Raw genomic sequence first — 7,566 nt, 5'->3', positions numbered from 1 at the left:
CCTCTCAGATGGGTGCCATTGGCATTATAAGAGAACAAGGGAGGTGTTCATGGTGAGTTCCAGCGCCTCTTTTTCTAGAAAAATAACACTGGTTGCAACCCTAATCACACTAGGGCATCCGTCCTGAGTAGTGACACTTCAATTTTTTTACAAACTAGACATTGGGAATTAGGGTCCTTGGAGCACCTGAACTAATATCAGCTCCAAATCTGGGGTGTCCATCACAGTGAAGATGCATAATTATTGTGCTAAAATGGAAACCAGGGTGTTGATATATTTGTTGTTGTCGTCGTTTAGTCGTGTCCGACTACCCCATGGACCATAGCACGCCAGGCACTCCTGTCTTGCACTGCCTCCCGCAGTTTGGTCAAACTCATGTTCGTAGCTTCAAGAACACTGTCCAACCATCTCGTCCTCTGTCGTCCCCTTCTCCTTGTGCCCTCAATCTTTCCCAACATCAAGGTCTTTTCCAAGGATTATTCTCTTCTCATGAGGTGGCCAAAGTATTGGAGCCCCAGCTTCACGATCTGTCTGATATATTTGAGAGTTTGCATAAACTGGAACAAGGAAGTTAAGCTGATTTCTGTTTGTTTTAGAAGAGGCTAATTTCATTTCTTTCTCCAGCCTGACTAGTTGGGACGATGGAATGTGGTCATGTCAGTATTCTGAGCAGAAAGGCCAACATGCAGTAGATAGGAAGAATATGTGGTTGTTTTTGACCAAGTGGGAATATTTTCAGCTAGGAGATAAACACTGGTTGGGCAGCAACAGGAAGAAGCTTTCTCCTCTCCCAGCATGGTTAGGAAACGTTTCAGATGCTTCCCCCAGCAGCTGGAGGCTTGTATGTGCGTAAAAGGATTGTGGCCCTGAGGTGCCAGTCTTAAAAAACACACACGGTACATCAGCTGTTATTTTTTCAGGCTGCAGATGGGGTGGAATTTTTCAGCGCTCCCCTACATTAAAAAACAACAACCTTGCATTCAGAAAGCAAGCTCAGCCGGGAATGTGGGCTCTGGGCCCCACCAGACGACCTGTTTATGCAGAGGTTAGATTACCGTACATCTGGCCTTCATTGAGCTCCCCGTCCCCCGTCCCCCACTTCAGATTTTTAAAGGAGGTGGTTGAGGGCACTTAAAGGAGGTAGCTGAGGGCACTCAGCATTCATCCTACATCAGGGTGGATAAAAATCAATGATTAAAAAAAAATCGGATTTTTAAAAATTTAAATCGGATTTATAAAATAAAATGCTTTTGGAGGAAAAAAGTCTTTCTAAAGATAGTTTTCTATTTATGTTTACATTACAGCCCAAAGGCTATTCATCAGGAAAGAAGGATTTGTTTTAAGTTTTTCATGTGTGCTAAAACTCAGTCTAAGTTTTTTTTTAATTGTTTAACCACATCAGTTAACAAACATGGATACATATGCTATAAGGTTATTGCTTTAGTTAAATAAATTGTTTAAATTGTTCTTAAGGGAATGATCATTTTTCTCCTTCCAATAAAGTACGGTACAGCATAAAAGTTGTCCAAATATGAACAGTTAACTTAATTAAACCTCACAATAATTTCATAATTATCTGTCAATGTATTTCTAATAGTATAACCAAATCAGTAATTTTTGATATAACTGTAAAAACTACTCTGAAAATTTATTGTTCCAAAAATGAAACCTTCATCTGGTTGTAAATATTAAGATTATTCCAGCAAAAATGAGTCTTTCTGTAAAAATAAAATATTTAAATCAAGTATTACGTTATTTAAATCAAATCCACCCTGTCCTACATTCATCCTTATTTGCTTGCAGGGTGTTTATATATATTCCTGTTAATTTCATTCATTCACCCCATCCTTTTCATAGAATCATAGAATTGTAGAGTTGGAAGGGACCTAAGGGTCATCAAGTCCAACCCCCTGCAATTGCAGGAATCTTAAAGTATGCAAGACTGATGACCATCCTACCTCCACTTAAAAACCTTGGGGTTGCATAACTCCATACCCTCCAACATTTATCCAATGATGAAAATTGGGACATCCTAAGTAAAAGCGGGACATCCCGGAATCAAATCAGAAACCGGGACGGCTTCTGTAAATCCAGGACTGTCCCTGGAAAATATGGACAATTGGAGGGTCTGTCCCTGGCATTTCCTGGTAGAACTGGGAGAGACGCCTTCCTAAAACCCTGGGCAGTTCCTGCCAACCACAGTAGACAATGCTGTGCTGGATGGACCGGTGGTGTGACATGATATATTCCTTGGCTCCTAGGAGCGATGTTGGACCTCAAGCCCTAGGGCAAAGGCACGGCGGTGGAGTGAAGCTGATTTGCAACGCACTGAAACATCATCAGTGGATATGAGTCTCAAACTGGGTTTATCAGTGGAAGGCAAATTGGAAGAATATGTAAGCAATTTTTGTGTTCAATGTGAAAAGCATGCACGATTGCTCGGTGAGCTGCAACAAAACTTGCCACGCCCTCCCCTACCTCTCCTGCCCCAGAGCATTTGAATGAGACCGAAACTGGCTTTTTAAAAGTTTGATCACACAAATTAAGATGGTCATTCTGCCTGAGAACCAAGCACCGTTTTAAGGCTGCACGCCGCTGGAAGGCTGTAGTAATAAAACTTTTAACACTCCATGGAAGTCTGCATGAAGCTAGGGCTGCCATCTCCCACCCACCCCTGGCTTTAGCAGCAGAGATAAGGAAAACCGTTTCCCCACTTTTTATCTCTGAAACAGGATAAGCATCTCCTGCTATATCCCCTCATGACGAGCCATTAACTTTTAGCTGTCATTACTTGTTTAGGGACAGTTCCCCAAAAGCAAAGTGAGGAGTGGGCAAATTTGCTAAAAGGCCGCATAGTATGATGCAGCCTCTGTTATTATCATTGATTTAGCTGCTTCGGTCGTCTTTTGAAGGCACACCTTTCCAGCCCAAGGCTTTCCCTGATTATTGCAGTTGGGGCATACCTTTTCTATGTTAGAATGCTTTATTGCACTTCTGATTGCTATTCTCAGTAGTCGGGAGTGATGCTTTTATTGTACAGTCGTGCCTTGGTACTCAGACGTTTTGGCTCCCTAACGCCACAAACCCGGAAGTGAGTGTTCCGGTTTGCCAACATTTTTTGGAAGCGGAATGTCTGACGCGGCTTACGCAGCTTCCAATTGAGTGCAGGAAGCTCCTGCAGCCAATCGGAAGCCGCACCTTGGTTTTCAAACCGTTTCAGAAGTCGAATGGACTCCCAGAACAGATTAAGTTCAACAACCAAGGTACAATTGTACAGGCATACTCCCACACACTTATGTGTGATCGCCTCACACACAACCGCATATACGCATGGTGCTGGGGGGGAAATTGTAATTGAATCTTACCAGAAAATTATGGGAAGCAGCTGAAGAGTCCTTGTGCCTTGTGAGGAGACCTAGGGCCGTCTTAAGCGCCCCTGGCGCCGTGGTGCGCTGGATCCGTCTGGCGCCCTCCCGCCCCGTTTCCCAGGCGCTGCTGCGCGGCGGGCGGGCAGGCAGGCACAGCGCGGTTGCCATGGGTACAGCTGCGCGGTAGACCGGAGGGCCAGCGGGCGGGCACAGCTCGTGGTGCCCTCCTGGCGGGCCGGCGCCGTGGTGCCCTGCGCCACCCAGCCTGGCCGTAGGGCCGGCCCTGAGGAGACCCCGGAGCCCATCAGTAAGGGCAGAGAAAGCCCCGAAGAGGCCATAGATGCATAGGGACTTTGTTTATGCTACTCGGCCTCTTGACACTTGGGGCACACAGCAGAAGCACCTGCTTTCTGGCACATCCTGCAGCCTCCAGCCAGCTCCAGAGATCCAACTCTAGATATTTTTGTCTGGATTGGAAAGAGAGCTGGAGAACAGAAAAAATGGGCATTTAGAGGGTGCTCCCCACTTACGAGGGGCCTGGAATGCAAGCCCTGCATAAGTTGGGTGTGTGTGCCTGTATATCTTTATAATACAGTGGTACCTCAGGTTACAAACACCTCAGGTTACAGACCCTTCAGGTTATAGACTCCGCTAACCCGGAAGTAGTACCTCTGGTTAAGAACTTTACCTCAGGATGAGAACAGAAATCGTGCGGCAGCGGCATGACGGCACAACGGGAGGCCCCATTAGCTAAAGTGGTACCTCAGGTTAAGAACAGTTCCAGGTTAAGAATGGACCTCCGGAACGAATTAAGTTCTTAACCAGAGGTACCACTGTATTTGTGTTCTTTAATTTGCTGTACAGCACTTAGAGATATTTTATATTTTAAGCGGCACATAAATGCTTTTCTAAATCCAGAGGTTGACATAGGTAGTATGGGGAGGGGGGATTTGTAGAGAGTTGGGCCCAACTCAGGGAGGGTTAAAGTTTTTCTCTGAGCTGTTTAGCAACTCAGGTTTAGCCAGTGTTACACAAATGACTTTCTACTGCAACTAAGGTCCTGTAAGACCAAAGTCTCCTAGCAGTTCAGATTTAGCAAAATTCAGTTTTCAAGGAAACTGGGGCGTTTGCAGGAACTCCTATTTTATCTATATATGTTCAGTGTTTCTACAAGAGGCAAGTGCCTCGCAAATGGTTTGCTTTGATAACAGTGCTGTTGGGTGGCTTGCCTTAATGGTCAGTCATAATGTTCGGGACATCTTAAAGATGAGAGCTGGATGGGGTTGGAGGAAGTGAAGTTGAGGTACTCACATTCACAGTGGGAAAGAAAGAAATCGGGCCTGAAATAATGTTTCTCCATTTAGTTAAAATGGGTCTGCTCCTGAGGCCTGGAACAGGCAAAGCTCCCAATACGAATGCTACAAGTCCTAAAACCTGCCTCTCTCCTGTTTCTAGTTCTCATGATTCTTAATGGTGTGCCTGTCATGTTTGATTTATCATCCTTTAGTCAATAAATGCTTTAATTGAGCGTCTTGAGTCAGCTTGAGTCATTTGTTTGCAGGCCTAGCCCAGCATATGTCATTTGGTTAACGGGTGACACTCTGGCCATTGACGTTCATCCCCCCTGCCCCAAGACTCTCATTTGAGATGTGACAAGAAATCTTTTTCCACATTGGTCTTGTCTGCTGAGCATCTCCACATGGATGGGCACCCCATCCCTTAAGGTTTGTGGAGGGCTCTGCCTCAGGGCAGAGCTGTGGACTACCGTATATTCTTTTCTAATTAGAAGGAGCCACAAATCACTTCAGAGTCAGCCTCTTGATGGCTGCCATTTTGTTTTTTCTACACTGCACTGGGCATTGTGTTGGGCCAATGCATTGGCGGGCAAACAAAATGGCGGCTGATAGCCACAGAACCTCTTGAAACCCAATACAGTGGTGCCTCGCTAGACAAACGCCCTGTAAGACAAATTTTTCGCTTAACAAAATGATTTTTCAAGCGGAGGTTGCCTCGCTAGACGAATTCGTTTTACGAAAAATTGTCTAGCGAATCGCGGTTTACCATAGTAATGCATTGAAATTCAATTAATGCGTTCCTATGGGCAAAAAAAAAAGTAAAACATTCAATGCATTCCTATGGGATTCGCTAGACAAATTTTTCGTTATAAGAATTGACCCGTGAAACGAATTAAATTCGTCTAGCGAGGCACCACTGTATTTTCAAATGCAACTCTCCTTACCCACTCACTGGCTCCAGTGTGAACAGGGACAGAGGTTTTTTTGACCGAGTCCTCCATGACTACATCTATCCAGGGTTGCCAAGCAGCGACGGAGGAAGCTGGACACACCACGGGGCCTCTGGAGTCTACTTGCCTCCTCCCACTCAGCCACCCTACAGCTGGGAGTGAGGCAGCGGGCAGCCTTGGGTGCAGTGGTGCTCTTGAGGTCTTCCCCTGGTGCCCACAAGACCTTGGGATCCCCCTGCTCAATATCTGCTTGATCATGAGGGGCTGAGAGTGGTTACCTTCTTAAAAGGACACAGAGCTGAAGGGAGGAAGTTGGGGGAATTCCTTTCTCCCACTTCCTCTTTCAGGTTTTTTCTTTCTTTCAAGATTCAGAGTAATTGTACTGGATCTGACTTTTGTCCAGGTCAAGTGAAAAAGTGAAGTGTGTGCACACACACTTACTCTTTCTGTCTTGGGAGGCAGTGACTGGTTTGGGGAGAACCAACGTGCCTCAGAAGGCACTGAGGGCCTTCTGGCGGTTCCCTCGTTGCGAGAAGCCAAGTTGCAGGGAATCAGGCAGAAGGCCTTCTCGGTAGTGGCACCCACCCTGTGGAATGTCCTCCCACTAGAGGTCAAAGAGAACAACAGCTACCAGACTTTTAGAAGACATCTGAAGGCAGCCCTGTTCAGGGAGGCTTTTAATGTTTAATAGATTACTGTATTTTATTTTTCTGTTGGAAGCCGCCCAGAGTGACTGGGGAAACCCAGGCAGATGGGCAGGGTATAAATAATAAATTATTATTATTATTATTATTATTAGTAGTAGTAGTAGTGAAAAGAGGGTGGCACTCATGTCATTCACTCACATATCCAAATGTGCCCACTTACAAATTAGAAAGAAATTTGACCCTTTTTGCATATAAAGGTAAAACCTACCTAATTCACACTTTCCAAAGCAATAACCAAAACACAGCAATCCTTCAAAAGTCACACTTAACTGAATTGTACAATGCAGTTCTCTGATGCAATGGTGTTTGCAAACAATGCTATCTATATTCTTTTTTTCTTTCTTTACTTTTTTAAACCACTTATTATTTTTTGTATGTAAATTTAATTAAAAACTATTAGGGGGAATGTGCATAAAATTAATATATTAATGAAAATAACATATAAAATGCATTATATTAGAGGAAATTGCTTGCAAATCTGTGCAGTCCAAACTGCATACAAACATGCTTATTAGGATCAATTCGCACTGGATAAGTAAAATTCACAAATTGCCTCAGGAATGTTGATAGTTGAATTTAAGATTGCATAAATGAGCAATTAAAAGGTAAAGGGACCCCTGACCATTAGGTCCAGTCATGACCGACTCTGGGGTTGTGGCGCTCATCTCGTGTTATTGGCCGAGGGAGCCGGCATATAGCTTCCAGGTCATGTGGCCAGTATGACAAATCCGCTTCTGGTGAACCAGAGCAGCACACGGAAACGCCGTTTACCTTCCAGCCGGAGAGGTACCTATTTATCTACTTGCACTTTGACGTGCTTTCGAACTGCTAGGTTGGCAGGAGCTGGGACTGAGCAACGGGAGCTCACCTCGTTGCGGGGATTCGAACCGCCGACCTTCTGATCGGCAAGCCCTAGGCTCTGTAGTTTAACCCACAGCGCCACCTGCAATGGAGCAATGGAGAGAATCAAAACTGACATATCTTTCCATCACTAGTGCCATCGTGACTAAAATGGTTTGGCAGCCCCTGACTCATTGGGAGAAAGTTGCTACAGGGAATAAAGTACCGGTATTGGTTTTCTGGGGCTGAGGACTAATGCTGGAGGCCAGGCAGAAAGCTCATAGGGGCCAGAGTGAGCCTCAGGGCTGCCGGCTGCCCTGTCTCATAGCAAAGGCACAGTCTTGCCACCTCCACAGAATCCAGCAGCTGTTTGAAAGTGAGCAGTTCTTAATAGACAGGAAGGCAG

The sequence above is a fragment of the Zootoca vivipara genome, chromosome 4 (genome assembly GCF_965207765.1).
Source record: "Zootoca vivipara chromosome 4, rZooViv2.hap1.1, whole genome shotgun sequence".
Lineage (NCBI taxonomy): Eukaryota > Metazoa > Chordata > Lepidosauria > Squamata > Lacertidae > Zootoca > Zootoca vivipara.
Note: the sequence above shows the minus strand (reverse complement) of the source record.